Source organism: Pseudophryne corroboree, chromosome 8 (assembly GCF_028390025.1).
Source record: "Pseudophryne corroboree isolate aPseCor3 chromosome 8, aPseCor3.hap2, whole genome shotgun sequence".
Taxonomy (NCBI): Eukaryota; Metazoa; Chordata; class Amphibia; order Anura; family Myobatrachidae; genus Pseudophryne; species Pseudophryne corroboree.
In genome coordinates, this window is record NC_086451.1 from 443,801,620 (window position 1) to 443,826,915 (window position 25,296).

A 25,296-nucleotide genomic window follows, 5' to 3' on the forward strand; every position below is an offset into this window, starting at 1 on the left:
TCCTCAATACAGTTATTACTTATGTCGATGTTTTAAGTCTGCAAATAACTGATAACTGTTAATCACTGAATATTCTCTGTAAGGCGCTACGGAATATGTGTGCGCTACAGTATATGACTAACTAATAAGCGTCCATTACCTATGTCAGGCCTGTCACATCAGGGGTGTATTTTAATTCATCTGTCCATAGCGCTCAGAGAAACTGGCTGCAGTGCACACATACACAGAACACAGACCCACTTGCAGCAGCGCATTGCAGGGAGTGAACGTGAGTGAGGCCAGCCTGGGATTACCGACTTATTCCATTGACACCTTCCCTTAAACTTTGCCCCCTCTCCTCCCCCAACGTGTGCAACATGCAGCAGTAACAACATCCCAGCACGGAGTCGCCATGAGGCTGTCACTGTACATTCATGCACCTCTCCTAATGGTCTGGGTACTCTGTAAGACCCTCTGTCATTGCTCTTCAGCTGTCCTGCTCTGTCCTGTCACCCATTCCCTCACTTCCCCCATTCCAGTCACCACCCACCTGCTCTGTCACTGTGACTCACAGCAGGCTCCAGTCCTTTTTCCACAGTCAGCCGACTCAGTACAGGGTCACTCTAGAACTAGGTGGTGCCAGGTGTTGGTGCCCCCATTGCATGGCAGTGGCTGGCCCCTGTCCTCAGCTGCAGCGTCCCAGAGGGTAGGATCCTCCCCTGCCACCTCACCTCACTCTCAGGGAACCTCCCAGCCCCAGGCTGACCACAGAGTGCAGGAGGTGGGAGTGGAGGTGTGCACTGCAGACATACCTGAGACTGAGGTGTAACCCCTTCCCTGCCACACTGCTCTGCTACAGCGTATCACTCCTAGGTCACACAGACACAGTAACAAGCTGCAGTGATGGAAACACTGTGCTTAGAATGAGACATAAACACACTGTAGGGTCAGGAAAGTATTGCTGCCTGTCTGAATTGTGTCACAGTGTCTGCAGCGTAGGGAGCTGTAGGGACTCCCCAGAAGGGGTTAATGAGGTATAATACCCGAGTATGGCAGATGGATATTAATTTCTGTCTTGGTACATTCTAGAGTTACACTCACCTATTAATTGTTGGTATAACCTGTTTACAGGTATTTACCATGGGTGTGGCCCTCCTATTCATCCAGGTGTACAGGCCACGCCTACTTTTAAAGAGACAGTACGCTCTATTTCCAGGATCATAAAAGTAATATTTACCCTTGACTATGTTCACACTTATAGCTGTGTGTAGCTGCAGAGGAGGCTATGGGAATATTTATTAAAGGATAAGGTCTGAAGTGGTATATTTATTAATGGATGATAAGCCCTAAATCCCTATTTAACAAGGTACGGAAAAGGTCCCTCAGCCCACTTGATTCTAGCATCTACCATTTAACAAGTCCTCCTCCAGTAATAGCTTCCCCATGCTGACCCTTTTTTGGACTATTTTAATAAATATTACCTTATAGTGCCCAGTCATCGTAGAGGTATACAACATAACTTCTCCAGGACTGGCAACCTGTGGTATACAAGCTGTGGAACTACAAGACCAAGCATGCCCTGTAGACCAGGATAAGGTTTACTACTAAACTGTGTAAATGTCTGATGCCACAGTGTTTTCTGATCTTGTTGGCAGAAATCTAATTAGCAATAAAATGTAGTGCCATGTATTGTACTAACCAGGTAGTTACCCTAGGAAACAAACACACCGCTTTCATTTAGTGTATGTGCTGTTTAGTTTATACAGTAAGTCAGCATCTTCCTTACTCAGTCTATACAGACAACAGCGGCACCTGGAACAGTGTAAAGCATATGAAGAAGCAGGGGCGTTTTAAGAGCAGAGGGGACCCGCATGCAACCTCCGTTGCGGGCCCCCTCCTCTCCAACAGCAGTAGTCTGGCCTCCGGGAACATGGCGCCCGCACCTTGTTCCGGGGGACATTTCCAGTGCGCATGCGCAAATCATTCGGAGATGGCCATGGTGGCCATTTTCCAAATGATTTCTGTCCGCAGTGCAGGGCCGCCGTCGCGGAACTCCGGAGGGGTAAGTATAATATATGGGTGTAGTGTGTGCGGTGTAGGCCCCCCGGCACACACTGCACCCATTATAGAAATACCTATGTATACGTCCCAACTGTCCCGATTTTCGCGGGACAGTCCCGTTTTTTGGGGACGGTCCCGCTGTCCCACCCGTGGGCCGCAGTGTCCCGTGGTGTGTGTGTGTGAAGGGGGGGGGGGGGGCAGTTGGGAGGCTCCTGCACTCGCTACCCTGCTTAGCAGAGCAGCTGTGAATAGACTGTGCCCACGCTCGCAGCGTCTATTCAGTGGAGACAGGAGGAGAGGGGGAATGCCAGCAGCTCACAGAGCGCTGGGCATGCCCCCTCAGTGACGAAAACTGGGCGTGGCTCACGATCGCGGTCCCTCCCGCTAAGCCACGCCCCCTTCCATAGGCCACACCCATTTTTGGACGCCCGCGCGCAGATGTCCCTCCTGCCACTGAACAAAAGTTGGGAGGTATGCCTATGTGACGAAGGGAAAACAAAGCACATGATTAGATATTAACTATGGCCCTCATTCCGAGTCGTTCGCTCGTTCTTTTTTTTCGCATCGCAGTGAAAATCAGCTTAGAGCGCATGCGCAATGTTCGCACTGCGACTGCGCTAAGTAATTCTGCTATGAAGAAAGGATTTTTACTCACGGCTTTTTGTTCGCTCCGGCGATCGTAGTGTGATTGACAGGAAATGGGTGTTACTGGGCGGAAACACAGCGTTTTATGGGCGTGTGGCTGAAAACGCTACCGTTTCCGGAAAAAACGCAGGAGTGGCCGGAGAAACGGGGGAGTGTCTGGGCGAACGCTGGGAGTGTTTGTGACGTCAAACCAGGAACGACAAGCACTGAACTGATCGCACAGGCAGAGTAAGTCTGGAGCTACTCTAAAACTACTAAGTTTTTTTTGTTCGCAATATTGCGTAAACTTCGTTCGCACTTTTAAGATGCTAAGATACACTCCCAGTAGACGTAGACTAAGCGTGTGTAACTCTGCTAAATTCGCCTTGCGACCGATCAACTCGGAATGAGGGCCTATATACATCAAGTAAACACAAAATTCAATTGCATTTAGATTTGAACAATCATCTTCTTTTTAGGATATGTAGAGTAATGCCGGCGTCGGTATTCTGACAGGTGTTGAGATTCTGTCGGCAGCATTCTGACTGGCGGGATCCCGAATGCCGGGTTTCCAACTACAGTACATCTCATTGCTACCATAACAGACAGAACTGGATGTAAACTGGTTTCTGGTCTGTGCTAGAGCAACACTGGATATTGGATAGCTGATTAATAATGGACATAGCAATGCTATGCAGGCAGAGCCGGATTAACAATGGGGCGGGTGGAGCTGAAGCTCCAGGCCCCCCATGAAAATAGGCCCATATGGTGCTGACTGGTAGACACTGGTGACAAGAAAAAAAAAAAAATTTCTGTCACCATTATCACTGGCCATCCGAAGCCCCGCCCACTCCCTCCCTCACCAGAGCCGTCTTAACAGCAGTGTAGGCCCCTGGGCACAGCAATGCACTGGGGCCCCTACCCCCACCCAACAGCGGTAGAGGTGGAGGGTGCTATCAGCGGCAGCTTTGATGTCCCGCTGGGGGTAGGGGGGTTCTTTCTTTCGCTCAGCATGTAGGACCTGGAGAAATAATTTCTGCTAATTACTCCTTTACTGCACAAATGGGGCGAGAAGGAGAACACTAAACTGTAGAAGGGGACATTGTGCTGAATGAAGGGGCCCTGGTACATGACTTCCAGGGTGGTAGGGGGTGTTTAATACGTAGGGGAGGGGTGGATAGTGGAGTGGGCTTAATATTCATCATTTTCCGGGGGTCAGGGCAGCTTGCTTTACTGCAGATATCTCCAGTTCCCGGAAATAGATTTCTTAGCTTTAATAAGATTAAAAAAACTAGAGAGTCCCACCTTTCAGGAGATACTGGGGACTTGGGGATCAGACTTCAGGAGCCAGAGCAATCCACCAACAAAAATATAAAACTGCATATTGAGTGTGTGGAGCTGGAGCAGGGACCAGCTGCTTGAAGGCTGATATCTCTGGTTCTGCGCATAGTAGAGACAAGCTGCCAGTGTCCACTGAAAGGGGAGAGTCACAGCTTTTGGAGTATACCCTCAAAAAAACTCTAAGTCAGACAGACCCCGAGATATCTGGCTGAGAAAACAATTAACAGGCTTGGATGGGGACCAATGCTTTGAAGTCGGATATCTCATTACTCACTGCCGCTGCCGCTGGTGCCAATGACGAGGACCCGCTTCCACTGGCGCCAATGATGTGGACCCATTGCCGCCGATGACGGGGACCCGCTGCCACCGGCGCCAATGACGGGGACCCACTGTCGCTGCCACCGGCGCCAATGACGGGGACCCACTGCTGATGGCGCCAATGACGGGGACCCACTGCTGCCTGTGCTAACGACGGGGACCAGCTGCTATCGAAAGTAGAAAGTGCCTGTATGGGGAGAGGAAGAGAGCGGGTTAGGGCATGCCTGCTCACATGTTAACAAATTGCCACCTGTACAGGTGGTTAGGGCCTGCCTGCCTCAGCTCTCTCTCTGTGTCTCCTCCCCACTCTCCCTATCTGTCTCCTCACCCTCTTTCTCTGTCCCCCCCTTCTCTCTCTCTCTGTTTCTCTCTCCCTTCCTCTCTCTGTCTCCCCCTTCTCCCTCTCTGTCTCCCCCTTCTTTCACTCTGTGTCTACCTCTTCCATCTCTCTCTCTCTCTCTCTCGGGTCGATTCAATTCTCCGATAGTTGAGTAGCACCGGGAATTAACTCCCGGTGCTATTCAATACAGCGCCAAGTGACACTCAATTGTCGGGAATTCTTCTCTCACCTCCAGGGATGCAAGAGGAAATCCAACAAAAGTGCTGCCGCGCGGCCGGCGCAAGGCTGATTCTGTTGGGAATCAGCATCGTGGCGGGGAGTTAAGTCGGAGAACACCCGTTCTCCCGACAAATCAACCTGTTAAGTCCGGGAGAACGGGCATTCGCTGACTTAACTTGAGCTGAATTGAATAGCGACGGGAGCTAATTTCCGGCGCTATTCAACTGTCGGAGAATTGAATCGACCCCTCTGTGTCTCCCCCTTCTCTGTGTCTCCTCCCTTCTCTTCTCTTCTCTCTCTCTGTCCTGCCCTTCTCTCTCTCTCTGTATCTCCTTCTTCTCTCTCTGTATCCCCCTTCTCTCTCTCAAACTTCTCCCCCCTCACTCTGTCTCTCCCTTCTCTCTCTATCTCCCCTTCTCTCTTTCTGTCTCCCCTTCTCTCTCTCTCTCTGTCTCCCCCTTCTCTCCGTCTCCTTCTTCTCTCTCTCTCTGTCTCCCCCTTCTCTCTCTCTCTGTCTCCCCCTTCTCTCTCTCTCATTGTCTCCCCCTTCTCTCTCTCTGTCTCCCCCTTCTCTCTCTCTCTCTGTCTCTCCCTTCTCTCTCTCTGTCTCCCCCTTCTCTCTTTCGGTCTCCCCCTTCTCTCTCCCCATTTTTTCTCTCTCTCTCTGTCCTCCCCTTCTCTCTCTCTCTGCCTCCCCTTTCTCTCTCTCTCCCCATTCTCTCTGCCTCCCCCTTCTCACCCTGTGTGTCTCCCCACTTTCTCTCTCTCTATGTATCCCCCTTTCTCTCTTCCCTCTCTCTCATCACCCCTCTCTCCTCATTTCTATCTCTACCACTCTCCCCCCTCTCTGTCTCCTGCTTCTCTCTCTTCTGTGTCTCCCCTTCTCTCAGTGTCTCCCCCTTCTCTCTCCTCTCCCCTCTCACCCCTCTCTCTCTGTATCTTTTCCCTTTTCTCTCTCTTTCTGTCTCCCCCTTCTCTCTCCCTTTGTCTCCCCCTTCTCTCTCTCTGTCTCCCTTTTCTCTCTTTGTGTCTCCCCCTTATCTCTCTCTGTCTCCCCATCTCTCTCTCTCTCTGTCTCCCCCTTCTCTCTCTGTCTCCTCTTCTCTCTCTGTCTCCCCCTTCTCTCTCTGTCTCCCCCGTCTCCCCCTTCTCCCTGTCTCCCCCTTCTCCATGTCTCCCCCTTCTCTCTCTCTCCATGTCTCCCCCTTCTCTCTCTCTCTTTCTCTCTCTCTCCGTGTCTCCCCCTTCTCTCTCCATGTCTCCCCCTTCTCTCTCTCTGTGTCTCCCCCTTCTCTCTCTCTCCGTGTCTCCCCCTTCTCACCCTGTGTGTCTCCCCACTATCTCTCTCTATGTATCCCCTTTTCTCTCTTCCCTCTCTCACATCACCCCTCTCTCCTCATTTCTATCTCTACCACTGTCCCCCCCTCTCTGTCTCCCACTTCTCTCTCTCCTGTGTCTCCCCTTCTCTCTCTGTCTCCCCCTTCTTTCTCTCCCTCTCTCACCCTCTCTCTCTGTATCTTTCCCCTTCTCTCTCTCTCTGTCTCCCCCTTCTCTCTGTGTGTCTCTTTTCTCGCTCTCTCTATCTCCCTTTCTCTCTCTCTCTCTCTCTCTCTCTCTCTGTCACCCACCCTTCTTTCTCTCTGTCTCCCCTTGATCTCTCCCCCTTTCTCTCTTTCTCCTTCTCTCCCTTTCACCCCCTCTCCCACTCTCTCTCCTCTCCCTCTCACCACCTCTCCTCTCTCTCTGTCTCCCTCTTCTGTCTCCTCCCTTCTCCCTCTCTCTGTTTCCCCCTTCTCCCTGTCTCTGTATCTCCCCCCTTCTCTCTCTCTCTCTCTCTCTCTGTATCTCTGCCTTCTCTCTCTCTCTCTCTCTCTCTCTGCACCTACTCCCTTTCTCTCTCTCTGTCTACCCTCCCTTCTCTATCTTTGTCTCCCCTTCTCTCTCCCCTTTCACCAATATAAGTATGGCAGGGAAGGTTAGGGTTAGGCTGCGGGAAGGAAGGTTAGGGTTAGGCACTAGGGTGAAGGTAAGTGTTAGGCTGCGGGAGGGGGAGGTTAGAAATAGGCCGTGGAAGGGGAAGGTTAGGGTTAGACTGCATGAGGAGAGTGTTATGGAGAGGGTAGGGTCAGTTTACTTACCAAGAAGTGTCAGTATTCTGACTGCCGGCATCCTCACTGTTGGGATCCCATACCCAACCCATAGAGGGGCACATATAGACATAGGCACATACGGACATATTGGAGCATATTCAGACATTGGCACATAAAGACATAGTGGAGCACATATAGGTATACTACAGGCACACACGGACATACAGGAGCACAGATGGACATACAGGAGCACACGTGGACATAGAGGGGCACATTCAGACATAGGCACCTATGGACATAGAGGAGCATATGCACATACAGCCGCCCCACAGCACAGGTCACACCCCCACATCACTAGTCACGCCACCATAGCATTGGTCACACCTCTGTGGTGGCACACAATAGGCCCTTCAGCAATTTCAGCTCCAGGCCCATATGGACCTTAATCTGGCACTGCATGTAATAAGGAACATGACTGCAAATCATTTTATACTTGTTCTTAGGGCCTTTGGGGTCTATTTACTAAGCTTTGGACGGAGATAAAGTGGACGGAGATAAAGTACCAGCAAATCAGCAACTAAATGCCATGTTACAGGCTGCGTATAAATGACAGTTAGGAGCTGATTGGCTGGTACTTTATCTCCGTCCACTTTATCTCCTTCCATGGCTTAGTAAATAGACTCCATGGAATAGCATTTATTGGTTATCCTTTACAGAAAAGAGATCATTATATAATGATGAACGTGTATTTTTGGGGTTGGGTATGGAAGGTCGACACTCACAATGCTGGTGCTGGGATGCCGACATGGGTGTAATGCTACCTACAGCTTTTTATCTCTGCAGGTCTTATAACTTTATGGATGCCAGTAAGTGCCAAGTTTAAAGTTATCACACACACACACACACACACACACACACACACACACACACACACACACACTGCTGTAAGCAGCACTACACCTGTGTCGGCATCCTGGTGTCAGCATTGTAAGGTTGACATATCCACTGTAGACTTACTGAGCGTCAGCCTCATGACCGCATGTATTTCTGATCACGCTTTTTCGCTCAGGGGTCTATATAGCCCGCACTCATTTTTGTATAGCTTTGGTATATACGTATGTTAACATGGTCAGCATGCCCTAACCCTAGTGCTAACCGTAACCCTAAGTGTGTAGGTCAGAGGTTCCCAAACGTGGTCCTCAAGGCACCCCAACGGTCCTGGTTTTAAATGTATCCATGCTTGGCCACAGTCACAGGTGACTTAATTAGCACCTCAGTCAATTTGATGTAACCATCTGTGGTGAGCCATGGATATACCTAAAACCTGGACTGCTGGGGTGCCTTGAGGACCGCGTTTGGGAACCTCTGGTGTAGGTGTATCATTGTGCGGCATTAGTCCACTAGGCTAATGCAGACCGTGTTATTCAACTAACATAAATAGTGGCAGATGCTCAATTAGCTTTGTGATATCATTCAGGTGGAGGGGTATTGCTAAGCAAGAAAAAAAGGCATTTTGTTTCCCTCAGCACCCTGAATGATAGCAGTAACCAGATTTAAATCCCACACAATGGGGGTCATTCCGAGTTGTTCGCTCGTTGCCGATTTTCGCAACGGAGCGATTAAGGCAAAAATGCGCACGCGCATGGTTCACAGTGTGCATGTGGTAAGTGATTTAGCACAAAACTTAGTAGATTTACTCACGTCCGAACGAAGAAATTTCATTGTTGAAGTGATCGGAGTGTGATTGACAGGAAGTGGGTGTTTCTGGGCGGAAACTGGCCGTTTTCTGGGAGTGTACGGAAAAACGCAGGCGTGTCAGGGAAAAACGCGGGAGTGTCTGGAGAAACGGGGGAGTGGTTGGCCGAACGCTGGGCGTGTGTGTGACGTCAAACCAGGAACGAAACGGCCTGAGCTGATCGCTATTTGTGAGCAGGTCTGGAGCTACTCAGAAACTGCTAAGAATTTTCTATTCGCAATTCTGCTAATCTTTCGTTCGCTATTCTGCTAAGCTAAGATACACTCCCAGAGGGCGGCGGCTTAGCGTGTGCAATGCTGCTAAAATCTGCTAGCGAGCTAACAACTCGGTATGACCCCCAATATTAGAATTCAGAGATCTCGGTTACATATATTTGCGCAAATGTATGAATAAGCCCCAAAGCCACAGCAAGGCATCTCTGTATATGTGGGGTCCCTAGCGCTATATCTAGGTGCAGGGTGTGGCACCCCAAAGCACCAGCATAAGTCAGAGGGCCCAGGGCAGCATACCAGTGAAAAAACTATAGTGTTAATAAATTAGTGTTAGGAAGCCGAAGCTATAAAGGTGATACAAAAATGAGATGTAATTAAAATGGAGAAATAGTGTTAAAGGAATTAGTAAGTGAAAAGTGTTAATAGAATGTAAAAGGTATGCCACACTAAAGCCATCCAGCTCAGCCAGTCCAGAGGCACCACACCTCACACCTCAATTACCCCAATCTGGGTCTAAGATTAACCAGCAAGGAGCCACATGATAATGGCTCCTTACTTAAATATATCTAAGGTAAGAGCTACCTACCTTGGAGCAACCCCATAATGCTCCATATGGCATGGCAGGAACCTCTCTGCCTCTTACAACAGCAAAGGACTTCATCCCCTTGATGAAGTCCTTTGCATTGGGACGAAACGCGTCAGGAGTTACCCTGGACCCTCTTTTGATGGACAGATAAGCTTTTATATCAATTGTTTCTTGTACGTGTGATACCTGCTTGTTTTAAACCGTGGTTTAATTTATGTACTAAAGTAAATGTTGTTTATCAGGAAGGGGAAAGAATTGGTTTTGGGTGGCGCACAAAAGTAAATAATCAAATACATAAAATATAACTTTTATTCTATTTCATTTAAGAGACCTATAACTGTGAAATATTAGAACCAACATACAATGACAAGACAAAGTGTAACATATATTTTTATAAAAACACACGCTGTACTCAGAGTATCGTGCACTGCTCTTTTAATTATTGGGTACAGTGACCTCTAAAAGTTTTGTGTGTATTGTCCGATGGTACGTGAATAAAAATATCCAAGTTGCAAATGGTCTTTTTTTATTTCAGTTACTTTTAACCAAGCTCTCCACTGTATTCCAAGATCTTATATCTCACAAGGAGTTCTCAATGTGTCTACGTTTTTATGCTCAATCATTGAGGATTTTATTAGCTGCTGGCTAGTAATCCCCTTTCTCACCTGTCCATTTAATATACTCTGCCAGATACATGCATACAGTCTTAACTGATTATATTTGACTCAACTGTACTTTAGCAGGTAAGATGGTGTCAAGTGATTGTCAGCCTAAACAGTCAGTTGGGATTCTATCTTATTGACTAGCACTCTCAATCCTAGTAGTCAGCACTGTCAGTAAAATGTCTTAATTTATTATCATGAAAAACATTTTGTATCTCATTGTTGGTACCTTCCACCTTGTGTTACAGTGGTCACCACACAGAATCCCAGTTTGAGTGACATCCACTTATTATGCATATATTATCCCTGGTGTGCTAGGTATACTCCTATATGGCACACTTAATTATTGTCAGGGAATAATAATTTTTGTGAGAAATTGTTCAGGGGGACTCACTGCACTATATTCGCAGCTCTAAATTAAACTGAATAGGTAGAAGCATTGACACATTTCCTTAGTGTTTAGAATATTGTATGATTTGAATTATATTGGGAGACTTGGTTACTTCAGTAACAAATATGTTGCAACTTTTCCTGTGTAGAGTCTGCAGGTTACTGGGTGTCTATAATAGTTATTAAGTATCAACAACCTGCCATTCATACTATATCTGTTGTGCACCATTAATACATCATAGACGTCTTTCAACACATCTATACAAGTATAATAGGCACCATGTCTCTCTCCACTATTAGAATTATAGGGCCCTGAAAAAACAATCTGTGAAACGCGCGTCGGCGGTTCACGCTGTACCAGAGTAGAAATCACATGTGCATGCTAAATATATGTGTTAATGTCCTAATGTGAGTTAGTATATTTACAGTGTAGAGGGGTGTCGAGCTTAATACTGGGCAGTGCAGGCAGCCAGCCTACCTATAATTCTAATAGTGGAGAGAGACATGGTGCCTATTATACTTGTATAGATATGTTAAAAGACGTCTATGATGTATTAATGGTGCACAACAGATATAGTATGATGGGGCATTAAACCATGACTCGTCTCAAACAATGGCAGATTAGTGTTGATCATATCTAGCATTTAACCCTATGCAGCTGCGGGGGACATATGGTAAATGATTACACAGTACAAGGAATTTACTTTCTCCTGAGAATACAGAGCATTCAGCTAGAGACCACCACTTATAACTGCCATTACTCAGCATTCAGCTGTATGCAGCTGCTCAGAACATTTAGAAATTATTTTGTAACAACCTGAGGAGGAATGGCAGGTTGTTGATACTTAATAACTATTATAGACACCCAGTAACCTGCAGACTCTACACAGGAAAAGTTGCAACATATTTGTTACTGAAGTAACCAAGTCTCCCAATATAATTCAAATCATACAATATTCTAAACACTAAGGAAATGTGTCAATGCTTCTACCTATTCAGTTTAATTTAGAGCTGCGAATATAGTGCAGTGAGTCCCCCTGAACAATTTCTCACAAAAATTATTATTCCCTGACAATAATTAAGTGTGCCATAAAGGAGTATACCTAGCACACCAGGGATAATATATGCATAATAAGTGGATGTCACTCAAACTGGGATTCTGTGTGGTGACCACTGTAACACAAGGTGGAAGGTACCAACAATGAGATACAAAATGTTTTTCATGATAATAAATTAAGACATTTTACTGACAGTGCTTACTACTATGATTGAGAGTGCTAGTCAATAAGATAGAATCCCAACTGACTGTTTAGGGTGACAATCACTTGACACCATCTTACCTGCTAAAGTACAGTTGAGTCAAATATAATCAGTTAAGACTGTATGCATGTATCTGGCAGAGTATATTAAATGGACAGGTGAGAAAGGGGATTACTAGCCAGCAGCTAATAAAATCCTCAATGATTGAGCATAAAAACGTAGACACATTGAGAACTCCTTGTGAGATATAAGATCTTGGAATACAGTGGAGAGCTTGGTTAAAAGTAACTGAAATAAAAAAAGACCATTTGCAACTTGGATATTTTTATTCACGTACCATCGGACAACACACACAAAACTTTTAGAGGTCACTGTACCCAATAATTAAAAGAGCAGTGCACGATACTCTGAGTACAGCGTGTGTTTTTATAAAAATATATGTTACACTTTGTCTTGTCATTGTATGTTGGTTCTAATATTTCACAGTTATAGGTCTCTTAAATGAAATAGAATAAAAGTTATATTTTATGTATTTGATTATTTACTTTTGTGCGCCACCCAAAACCAATTCTTTCCCCTTCCTGATAAACAAGATTCCTAACATTGGTACCACCAAGGTGTGTGGCAGCACCCCCATAATCAATTCAAATTTATGAAAGAGAAAATAATATGGGGTTCGTAGAACAATAAATAAATATACTATAATACTAGTGCAGTCAGAGGCGTAACTAGGGTTTTTGGAGCCCAGGGCAAGATCAATAATGGCGCCCCCCACCCCAAAAAAAAAAAATAATAATAATTTTTTCTTAATAAAAATAATAAATTAATAAAATGATAATAAAAAAAAAATACAAAAGGAAAGTATGTGCAGACGCCACCGGTGTCACTGCATATAAAGATGTCAGGGTGTGTATGTATGTGTATGTAGGTGCAGTGGTTGAAGTTGAATTTTTGAAGGTGGAATGAAAGAGTGCAGATAGCAATTATGCGCGCGCCTTCGGCGCGCGCGCTCCGGAAAAGGGGCGCGGTCACTCAAAAGGGGCGTGTCCTTCAGTGTAGTAGGACCCCTTATACTATCTAGTACTGGTGCCCCTTTCACATTATAGCACACGGTATGAGCCGAAATTCACATTATAGCACACAGTATGAGCCGAAATTCACATTGCCCCACACGGCATGAGCCGAAATTCACATTATAGCACACAGTATGAGCCGAAATTCACATTACCCCACATGGTATGAGCCAAAATTCACATTATAGCACACGGTATGAGCCGAAATTCACATTATAGCACACGGTATGAGCCAAAATTCACATTACTCCACATGGTATGAGCCAAAATTCACATTTCCCCACATGGTATGAGCCGAAATTCACATTACAGCACACGGTATGAGCCGAAATTCACATTACAGCATACTGAATGAGCCAAAATTCACATTACCCCACATAGTATGAGCCGAAATTCACATTATAGCACACGGTATGAGCCAAAATTCACATTTCCCCACATGGTATGAGCCGAAATTCACATTACAGCACACGGTATGAGCCGAAATTCACATTACAGCACACGGACTGAGCCAAAATTCACATTACCCCACATAGTATGAGCCGAAATTCACATTATAGCACACGGTATTAGCCAAAATTCACGTTACAGCACATGATATGAGCCAAAATTCCCATTATAGAGTTAGGGGATCCTACACCCAGAATTAACATGGCCTGTGGGGCACTATGATGAGGGGAGCCCACCCCCTTAATAGACTAATTGCAGAGTTTAGCAGCGGAAGGGCTGCAGCGGTTTCTCACCCCAAGCTGCGGCGCTTCTGCCACCTCCGACACTCCACATCTTCGGCACCAACCGGGATGCAGAGCACCGCACCGGGTATGCACCCTTTTCAGTGTGGTCTGCTGCGCTCCGAAGGGGTTCTTGTTTCATGCTGCAGGATCCCGATGTGCGCCTTCCTCCCCGCTGTTACTGTCACGGTAAGCATTAGTATCGTTTACCGCAGAGGCCATTTTCTGAGGCATATGTGTTAAACCTCAGGAGCTGAGATGCCCTTCTCACCATACAGCTGTGTGGCCGAGCCGGGCGGGGGGACAGCCAGCAGCAGCATGCCGGATATCAGCAGCAGAGGGTGCGGGCTGTACATACTTGAGGCAGCTGGATATTCAACAGTGCTGAAAGCCTCCGGAGCCCGCACCCCCGGAGCTGCAGTACACCGGCAGAGGACACCCATCCCCCGAACCCTGCGTAGCCCAAAGCCGGAGATCAGCTGCATGTTGAACGCGGAAGCAGAAGCTGCTTATTGCCGGTCAGCATGCTGCTGATCTCCGGCTTTGGGCTCCGCATGTGCATTACAGCCCCCACCCTCGGCTGCTGATATCCGGCATGCTGCCCCTGCTGCTGGCTTTCCACCCGCCCGGCTCGCCCACCCAGCTGGATGGTGAGCGAGAAGGGCATCTCAGTGCCCGTGGTTTAATACATATCTCTCTTCGGTAAATGGCCATTAGTACATCCCACACACACTGATTACACACACACACAGACTGGCCACCCCCAAATCCTACACACACCCACTCAGACTAAACACACACATTCTCATACTTTCCTCTCCCCCACACACACACTGGACTGCAAAAATTTACACACACTGACACTGTTCCACACACACACACAATTAACACACACTCACACTGTCCCACACACACAATTAACACACACGCACACTGTCCCACACACCAGTGGCGTGCGGTGAGGTCAGTGGCGTGCGGTGAGGCACTACAGCCATAATGTCCGCCGAATCCTGCCGATGACCCCTACCGCCACCGAGCCAATGCCCGCCACTGCCTCTGAGCCGATGCCCGCTGTCACCACCAATGGCTTACAAACTCGCCCACCATCAACTGACCCAGCCCTCCGCCACTAATTTGCAACTCAGTCCAAAGTCGCCAATGCCCGCTGCATGCCTGCTCATCATACTTGTGATATATTGTACATTTTTATAGAAAAAAATAATAATCAGTGTTTGGGACTGGGAAGGGAGTGGGAGGAGGACATGAATGCAATTTTGTTGTCCAGGGTTTCCATTAACTTAATGGAGAAGGGTCTGAATGGGTTAAAAATGTAAAAAAAAACTGCGTGAGGTCCCCCTCCTAAGTATAACCAGCCTCGGGCTCTTTGAGCCGGTCCTGGTTGTTTAAATACTGGGAAAAAATTGGACAGGGGTTCCCCGTATTTAGACAACCAGCATCGGGCTCTTAGTCCGGTCCTGGTTCCAAAAATACGGGGGACAAAAGATGTAGGGGTCCCCCGTATTTTTTAAACCAGCACCGGGCTCCACTCATTAGCCAGGGACATAATGCCACAGCCGGGGGACCCAAAGTATTATTAACCTCAAAAACCATAATTTCCACTCATTTTCAGTCTATTCTGAATACCTCACACCTCACAATATTATTTTTAGTCCTAAAATTTGCACCGAGGTAGCTGTGTGAGTAAGATAAGCGACCCTAGTGGCCGACACAAACACCGGGCCCATCTAGGAGTGGCACTGCAGTGTCACGCAGGATGGCCTTTCCAAAAAACACTCCCCAAACAGCACATGACGCAAAGAAAAATTAAAGAAAAAAGAGGTGCAAGATGGAATTGTCCTTGGGCCCTCCCACCCACCCTTATGTTGTATAAACAGGACATGCACACTTTAACCAACCCATCATTTCAGTGACAGGGTCTGCCACACGACTGTGACTGAAATGACGGGTTGGTTTGGACCCCCACCAAAAAAGAAGCAATTAATCTCTCCTTGCACAAACTGGCTCTACAGAGGCAAGATGTCCACCTCATCATCATCCTCCGATATATCACCGTGTACATCCCCCTCCTCACAGATTATCAATTCGTCCCCACTGGAATCCACCATCTCAGCTCCCTGTGTACTTTGTGGAGGCAATTGCTGCTGGTCAATGTCTCCACGGAGGAATTGATTATAATTCATTTTAATGAACATCATCTTCTCCACATTTTCTGGAAGTAACCTCGTACGCCGATTGCTGACAAGGTGAGCGGCGGCACTAAACACTCTTTCGGAGTACACACTTGTGGGAGGGCAACTTAGGTAGAATAAAGCCAGTTTGTGCAAGGGCCTCCAAATTGCCTCTTTTTCCTGCCAGTATAAGTACGGACTGTGTGACGTGCCTACTTGGATGCTGATAAAGCTAAATATTTATCGTATATAAAACACTTTAAGAGGTCTAAGAACACTGTACGCTATCTACGTAAGAAGTACCGTAAGGGTACGCAAGTTGTGTAGCGATCGCTCAACCGTAGTCGAGACGCTCAAGCGTCACGTTCGCTTACGGCCCAGTGATCACAGGCAGGCACGCTATTGGCTGCCGACTAACGTAATGATTCGCTATAGCGTAGCGTACGCTCGGGACCACGAGGAGATCACCAGCGGTGCAGACGCTTACAACGTTAAAACCTTTATATCTATACCTTTAACAATGAGATACACAGTATACCTTAGTGTAGAGACAGAGTGTAAGTGCAACCTGGTGTAACCTGATTAACTACAAAGCTGCTTGAGCGTCACCGACGCTCAGAGAATACTTAACCCTATAAAGAATACACAGATACCTGGGCTTAGGGTCCAAAACCTATTATATGTATTATAACTATTATACTTGCAAAAGGAATCACAGTACAAATGATACACTACAATATAACATAGACTAACTAACCAGATAACTACACGGGAAATACAATACAATACAATTAAAGGAAAATACGAGAGAAAGAGTAGGGAGAGAGAGAGAGAGATGGCTCACAGTAAGACAATATGATTACGGAGAAAACTTACGCACAAGGGGAACGATCGCATGCGCCTCGATATCCAGCTCCCGATTATCAGCAATGAGAACCGTTGATGAGAGTGAATCTGGATATGGTCGGCCTGCCTATTTATGCCCCACACACAATACAATTCAATGGTCCCTACAATCTCATTGTCCATTGGACACAGGAATTCGGCTTCGCATTATAACAAAAGGTCATAGGTTGATTCATACAGGTGGGCTGTGACTGTTTCCAACTGTTCAGGTGGGTGGGATACTGGGTTTCCCGCCGCATGACTAAGTAAGAACAAATAATAGTAAATGGACATAAACTTCTTATGTCCATAACCATTCGCACGAGCGATTAATCCGCTCCAAACCAACACCGGAATATTGCTATTTAAATACTCTTCCGATGGATACCAAACACTACTGTATGACCCCTGTTAGACCCTTCGTACAATACAAAGAGGGATCTCTCTGTTCAGGAACATGCTATGTTAACCAAACTTTCATAATCTATCAATATGTAACGATTGAGTCGCACGCTACGACTACACAAACTTTACCGTAAATACGCATACCGAGCACCAGCGGGTGCACGCAACAGCGGGTATGCGCACTCACGGGAGAGCGCACGCATGCGCAGCGCGGACCTGAATGAGGTGCAAATATGGCAGTGTGCATAGAGATATTTTTCTGACTTTGACAGTCCACCCTTTGGCAGTCAACAATAACTGCCACTTCCTGAAAACATTTCAAAAGGAGAAAAATATATGTTAGGGGTTAATACATTTACATGGTTGGGTAAGGGAGGAGAGGAGATGGTAGGAAAAGGGTATGACCTAGTGAGATAGCAGAAGCATGTGTGTATGAGTCCATGTTTGGGGGGTCATGTATCATCGTGCCGTACGTGTTGTAAATCAAGCTTCGAGGTATTGCGAAGTATACATTTGAATTCCTTCTTATCCCGTGGTACGGGTCTGTGGATGGGCTGTCAAACTTTACCGAGCTCTTTTCGGATTTTGAACAAAATGGGGAGCACATTTTAGTTGATGATACATGAATGGGGGAATATGTGATTGCTGATATCTGTGCCTGTATTCCCTATACTATGTGTGTCATTACCTGAGGGTTGTAGAAATGAAGAAAAGACATAATTACGGTAAATGCGGTGGTATTCTATGTCAGGTTAATGTACATCTGTCGGTTGAAGTTTTGTTCGGTATCAGTTGAAAGTCGTCTTCTTTGCGCTGTGTTGCCCATTAGGTGTGAGCAAAAAGCTTTGTCAATGCCATTAGATTTACAAAAAATGTTGGGCTAGCGTAAGTTTAAGAATTCTAGGGAAACTGGGGATCCATGGCAAAGTTCATCAAATGTCCGTATCTCAAGTGGTCAAAACTTCTTCTTTGGTCTATCCGTTGTCTGTATAGCGTCTCGTCAACTTCCTCGTCCAAGTGGGTCTTTTTATCATGGAGAAAAACCAGAAAAACAGGTGAAAGAAACGGACCGTATAATCGCATTTTCATTACATCATTATTTCTATCATTGGGTCATAAATCAAATCCAGGTTAATTACAGTTTCCTCACTCCTCAAACTCATTACCCTGGTACGATGTTTGCACTTCATTAAAGCCTGACCGCATCTAAATATCAAGCCAATTGATATGACAACACCTAAGATACATAGGAGAAACTTCCCAACATCCATTATGACTCCTTGAGCCCAGTCTCCCAAACCGGAGAACCAATTTCGCGGGTTCAACCATGACACCCAACCAGTCAGCTCATTACCTACAGCAGCAAGAGTGAGATTGTGTTTTCGGCGAAATTCCCACTTCAATTGGAGAATATCGTCCATCTTTTGGTCTATGACCTCGACCGGATCCTCGGTGCTATTCGTGATATACGTGCAACACTTCACGCCGTACTGTGTTGCTAATGTAACACAATATCCGCCTGTCACTGCTGTGAGGTAATTAAGAACCATTCTATGCTGCACCAGTTCTGTTTTATAAGCTTGAAGTTCCCTTCCAGTATATCTAAACGTGTCATCATACATTTCAGTGATATTATCTAACAAATTTGCGAGCGCCGATATGTATTTATAATTTAGCACTCCTCTAGCGGTGCGGGTGAAATCTAACGCGATTAAGAATTGAATCCCGGTGGATTCACTTATCAGATCAGAGGCCGGATGCTCTGTCTTCTCTATCAGGTGCCTTTTAACAACGTGCTCGTAGTGGGTGTGAGTATAAGGAGCTTGGGCACCACGATGTATGTCTTTCATTTTGTCATGTGTTACAGTCATTACTTCAGGCAATACTTTTCCAATATAACACAATCCTTCAGAGTTTGGGGCAAGCCACTTGTACGCCTTTCTCCCGCATATGAAATATGCATCATCGGGGAGAACATATGGGACGGAGAAGGACATAACCATATTACACACCTTCCAGGTGAAATCTCCTAACCCTAATTCTTCCATCTGCTTAATACACGTATCAGGTTGTACGATATGTGCACAGTATCCTGGTGATACTTCTCCAACTCTCGTAATCCTATTTCCTAAGGTGTACCTATACCGGAAAGATTTTCCTCTACTGGCTATGTGGCGTACAAGCTCTGTATCTGTGGGCATTCTATCTGCTCTATGCGAAAAGGTCATGGTGTGGTTACTCCATGACACTTCCCAATTTCCCGGCTTTCTGGGATTGGAGATGTTGAAACATAGTAGGGACCTATCCACATGGTATTGGTGGAGCTTCAAACTAGGAGGGCTGGAGATATTAAACCTCCTGTCCACCGGTCTCCCACCATTTAACTCAAGTACCTCCCCTATCGTTAAAGGAAATGGTACTAGCCCTGATTTGCTATGACCTTGAGGTACTTGAGAGCATACCCAACAATCTGTTTTGTTTAACACATTACCCACTAAGGAGTGATAGTCACTCAATGGATGCCGGTCCATATGGATATTAAAACTGGATTGGCATTTCTTAATGCACCCATCTTCAATGACATTGTTACAGAGCCTACAGATACAGTTTTCCTCAGCTAACAATCCGTCACAATTCCTTCTATGGTCAATGCTATCGGATCGTTTTCTGATACTCGCCTTTGCTTGTTGGTTAGGTTGATCTTGGAAAACTACGCCTCCATCTTTATCATCAGAACCCATTCCAGAACCTCTATCGACCTCCATGGTACTCTCGCCGGAACAGACTGCTCTGGTCAACATCATGGTCAACAGGAAAATCCGGATCACAGTCTCTTGGGGCAAGTCCATCTTATAGGAGGAAACGGAGAAGAATGAGAAGGAGGAAAAAGAAATTTGAGGGAGAGGGGATGGGAAGTGGAGGAAAACAATAAAAGGGAGTGGGGAGTCGACAACAGCTCTCGGTCTTCAAGGCTCAGGTGCCGCCTCAGTCCTCCTGGAACAGACACTCCAGTGATACAACCTCTACCGTCTGTTCTTTATCACGGGACTTCTCTGGATCAGCAACCTTCTTGCAGTGGGATGAATGGACCCAAGTCTCTCTCTCAGCAACCTTTAATGCTGTAGTGCTAGTCAATAAGACCTGGTATGGTCCTTCCCATCTGTCAATAAGGCAACCTGAGCGTAGAAAATTCCGTATCATTACATAATCCCCAGGTTCAATGTCATGACAATTACTATCAGGTAGATCAGGAATCACCAACTTCAGATTATCATTTTGATTCCTTAACTGTTTACTCATGTTAATCAAGTACTTTACAGTTACTTCATTGTTACATTTCAAATCATCCTGAGGGTTAATCATGGCATGCGGTTGTCGACCAAACAAGATTTCAAAGGGAGACAGATTAAGAGGGGACCTGGGAGTGGTTCTGATACTGTACAATACAATGGGTAAAGCTTCTGGCCATGTCAATCCTGTCTCTGCCATCACTTTACTCAATTTATTTTTAATAGTGCTGTTCACTCTTTCGACCTTCGCACTCGCCTGTGGACGGTACGGAGTGTGCAGCTTGCTATCAATTTCCATCAACTTACACATTCCTTGAAAGACATCACCTGTAAAATGGGTACCCCTATCACTTTCGATTATTCTAGGGATACCATATCTACATACAAATTCCTGCACAATTTTCTTAGCAGTAAACATAGCGGTATTTGTAGCCGCAGGAAATGCTTCGACCCAATTTGAGAAAACATCTATACAAACAAGTACATATTTCAAATTCCGACAAGGGGGTAATTGTATAAAGTCAATTTGTATTACCTGGAAAGGGCCGCCGGCAGGTGGGATATGGGATGGTTCTGTAGGTATTGCCTTTCCAATATTCTTTCTCAAACAGGTAAGGCATGACATTGCTCTTTTACTCGCATGAGAGGAGAATCCTGGGGCGCACCAATATGCTCTCACCAATTTGCACATCCCTTCCTTGCCTAGATGAGTCAGCCCGTGAGCTGCTTCAGCCAGACATGGAAGATATGCTCTGGGGGCCACTGGTTTACCATGTCCATCCGTCCAGAGTCCTGAGGACTCCTGGCCATATCCCTTTGCCTCCTAGACTGCCTTTTCCTGTGTGGAACACAAATTTTGCATTTCACACAACTTCTGTGTGTTAATGGTATTAAATACCATCAATTGTGTGGTGTCTGTCTGTATGGGGGTAGCAGCTGCTAACTTAGCAGCTTCGTCTGCTCGGCTGTTACCAAGTGATACCGGGTCTTGGCTATATGTGTGTGCTTTACATTTGATAACAGCCACTCTGTCGGGTTCCTGTATCGCTGTTAGAAGCCTTTTTATGTGAGTTGCATGCGCTACCGGTGTACCAGCGGCCGTCATGAAATTTCTGAGACGCCATAGGGCTCCGAAATCATGGACTACCCCGAATGCGTATCTAGAATCGGTGTAGATATTGGCTGACTTACCCTTAGCCAATTCACATGCTCTGGTTAGGGCGACCAGTTCAGCAACCTGGGCTGAGTGAGGTGGGCCTAGCGGTTCCGCTTCTATGGTGTCTTGGTCATCTACGACTGCGTATCCAGTACACAAGTCTCCCGAGTCTGACTGTCTATGGCAACTACCGTCCGTGTAGAACGTGAGTTCTGCATCTTCCAGTGGGTTGTCACTGATGTCAGGCCTTGCGGTAAAATTTTGGGTCAAATATTCCATACAATCATGTGTATCTTCCTTTATATTAAATCCTCCTTCCCCATCACTCTCACCAAATATTCCATACAATCATGTGTATCTTCCTTTATATTAAATCCTCCTTCCCCATCACTCTCACCTTCCACCCTTTGTGCCTGACCAGGCACACCTGGGAGATACGTTGCAGGATTTAATGCACTGCATCTCCTTATGGTGATGTTTACGGGGGCCATTAGTGCCAATTCCCATCTTGTAAACCTCGCTGATGAGACGTGTCTGGTTTGGGCAGAATTCAATAAGGCTGATACTGCATGTGGCGTATGGATTGTGAGGTTGTGGCCTAGCACGACATCTTCGCTTTTTGTCACTAGCAATGCTATCGCAGCAACGCTTCGCAAGCATGTGGGGAGGGATCGCGCTACCGTGTCTAGCTGAGCGCTGTAGTATGCAACTGGCCTACTGGCATCACCGTGTTTTTGGGTTAGTACACCTGCCGCGCAACCAGCACTTTCTGTTCCGTATAGTTCAAAGGGTTTCCCATAGTCTGGCATACCTAGTGCTGGTGCCTGCGTTAGGCACTGTTTGAGTCTCTCAAATGCTGTTTCGGACTCGTCTGTATGCGAAATCCTATCAGGTTTGTTTGAGGAGACCATTTCCTGCAAAGGTAACGCCAAAATGGAAAACCCTGGGATCCAATTACGGCAATACCCACACATTCCTAAAAACGTTCTGATCTGTTGCTGGGTTTGTGGCAGAGTCATGTCTCTAATTGCTTGGATTCTATCAGCGGTCAGGTGTCTCAGTCCTTGTGTTAGACAGTGTCCCAAATATTTTACCTTAGTTTGGCATAATTGTAACTTGTCTTTGGACACCTTGTGTCCTGTGTCTGAAAGATGAAACAGGAGCTGTTTCGTATCCTTCAGAGATGCTTCCAGTGAATCTGAACACAGCAGTAAATCGTCCACATACTGTATCAATACTGATCCACTGTCTGGTTGGAAAGACTGTAAACAATCATGCAAAGCCTGAGAAAATATACTTGGACTATCTATGAAACCTTGGGGTAATCGAGTCCACGTGTATTGGACTCCTCTGTATGTAAATGCAAACAAATATTGGCTGTCAGGGTGCAGAGGTACCGAAAAGAAAGCGGAGCAGAGGTCAATAACAGTGAAAAATTTGGCAGTGGGAGGGATTTGCATTAGGATGACAGCTGGATTTGGCACTACGGGGAACTGACTCTCAACTATTTTGTTAATCCCCCTTAGATCCTGCACTAGTCTGTAACCCCTCCCCCCACTCTTTTTAACAGGGAAGATGGGACTATTGGCAGTGCTGGACGTTCTTACCAGAATGCCCTGTTGTAGCAAGCGCTCTATTACTGGGTAAACTCCTAACTCCACCTCTGGCTTCAGAGGGTACTGTGGGATTTTTGGAGCTATCCTACCATCTTTTACTTGTACAACTACTGGAGCTACGTTTGCCATTAATCCAGTGTCTTGTCCGTCTTTTGTCCAAAGTGACTCTGGTATCTGAGATGTCATCTCTTCTATTTGGGATGGATTCCTATTTGTCATAATGGTATGTGACATTAATTTTGATGGGGAGTCTAACATGTCTCGCACTTCCTGAGCGTGTTTCTCAGGTATGTCCAAGAATACACCTTCAGGAGTACATTAAATGACGCACCCCATTTTACACAGTAAGTCTCTTCCCAGGAGATTGGTTGGTGCCGATGCAGCCAGCAAAAAGGAATGCTTGGTATGCAAAGGCCCTATTGTAATCTCGGCTGGTTTGCTAACAGGGTAGTGCTGGACTACTCCTGTTACTCCCATGGCTGGAATTGTCCTACCAGTGGTTCTCATGCCCACTGTCGAATTTATCACTGACTTGGCCGCCCCTGTGTCTACAAGAAAGTTTAAAGTTTTACCAGCTACATTAATTGCGATCTCGGGTTCACTTCCAAGGTTGGCAATTAATTTTACTGGCTGCAGATTACAGGTATGGCCACACCCCTATTGGGTATGGTGACCTTCCTGAATCCCGCTGGCAGCAACTACTTGTGAGGGAGTTAGCTGGGAACTACCAGAGGCATGCCAGTCTCTGTTCGGGGGATATCTTTTTGTTTCCCCTGTATGTGGCTCATAACTCCGTTTCTGTGGACCCCGATCCCAATGTCGTGTGTCGTGTCGTTGTCTAGGGGGTTGGTATGAGTTTCGTGGATTCTTTACTCTACAATCTCGTGCCATGTGTCCCTGTTTGTGACAAGAATAACAAGTAACCATACTTGACTTACCCACAGGATTTGGTGATACAAACAAAGGCTGCCTTGTGGTCAGAGCCTGTATACTTACTGACATTAATTTATCACCTTGTTGTTCCCTGTGTCTGGTGATGTTTCTATCGTGATCAATAGCAGCCTCTCTCAAAGTAGCCACAGACAGACCTCGCCAACATGTTTGTGTGGTCTGTACCCTAGTCTTCAATGACTCTTTTAAACCATCCATCAGTACCGATACTGCTACTTCCCGATGGTTTGTGTCTGTTTTAATGTCCTCTATGCCTGTGTATTTTGCCATTTCTAATAATGCTCTGTGAAAATACTCTGCAGCTGTCTCTGACTCCTTCTGTTTAATGGAGAATATCTTATTCCATTTAGCTACTGCTGGGAAATACTCTTTTAGCTGCAAGTTTATTCTTTTCACATTATCTTGGTTGTACACATCTGTAAGAGGTACATCATTATCTAGTCCGCAATCAGCTAAAAATTGAGTTGCGTCGACATTTGAGGGTAAACATGCTCTCAGCAATATCTGCCAGTCTTTATTGTTGGGCTCTACAGTGTTACCTAAGTCTCTGATGTATTTTTGACTGGCAACTAAGTCTTTTCTAGGGTCAGGAAATTCAGACACTATGGTCCTTAATTCCATTCGGGAAAATGGGGTGTACATGGCAATGTTCCTAATGGGAGTGGCTCCTGATGTGTCTGTTTTCCCATTTGGCACTGCTATTACTCTAACAGGTGTAATTCTAACAACCTCATTCTGTGTAGATTCTACAGGCTGTGGTGAAATAGTCTCAGCATAATGCATGGTGCCGTACTTACCAGTTGATACGACCTCACCTATCCCTCCGCTAGGGGCCTTTACTAATCTCGTGGGTGGAGCTGTGCCTACTGTGGTCTCTGCTATGGTGGCTGCTAGAGAGAGCGCTGAAATCGTTGCCGATTCGTCCTCTTGATCACACTCCTGAGGAAAGTTCAAAACAGGGTACAACTTGCACGGGTTAATACTTGCATGGGTTAATGGGTTAACATTATCATTAACATTTACACAGTTACTAAGTGATTTTGTGTTACACCTTAGTGCGTCTTTCTCCGCAATCAACTTCTCTCCTGATATATATGGTGGCGGTGGGGCCGTGGCAATCAGTTTTCTGTTAGAGCCAGATCCCGCCGCCTGAGCCAAACCT

General features: G+C 46.1%; 1 protein-coding gene across 5 annotated transcripts in view; it reads right to left on the minus strand.

Annotated features, from left to right (window-relative positions):
* LOC134949521 (uncharacterized) overlaps positions 1-25,296 on the minus strand; it is a 164,200-nt gene that overhangs the window by 18,380 nt on the left and 120,524 nt on the right. Inside the window, exon 1 of one of the 5 annotated variants that reach the window (XM_063938144.1) lies at positions 552-753. The exons of 2 other annotated variants lie outside the window; for them this stretch is intronic. The gene's annotated coding sequence lies outside the window, so the exon portion shown is untranslated. Of the gene's footprint in view, positions 1-139; positions 481-529; positions 754-25,296 lie in introns of those variants that run through there. 2 more of the 5 variants (XM_063938142.1, XM_063938143.1) reach the window with 2 other exon arrangements.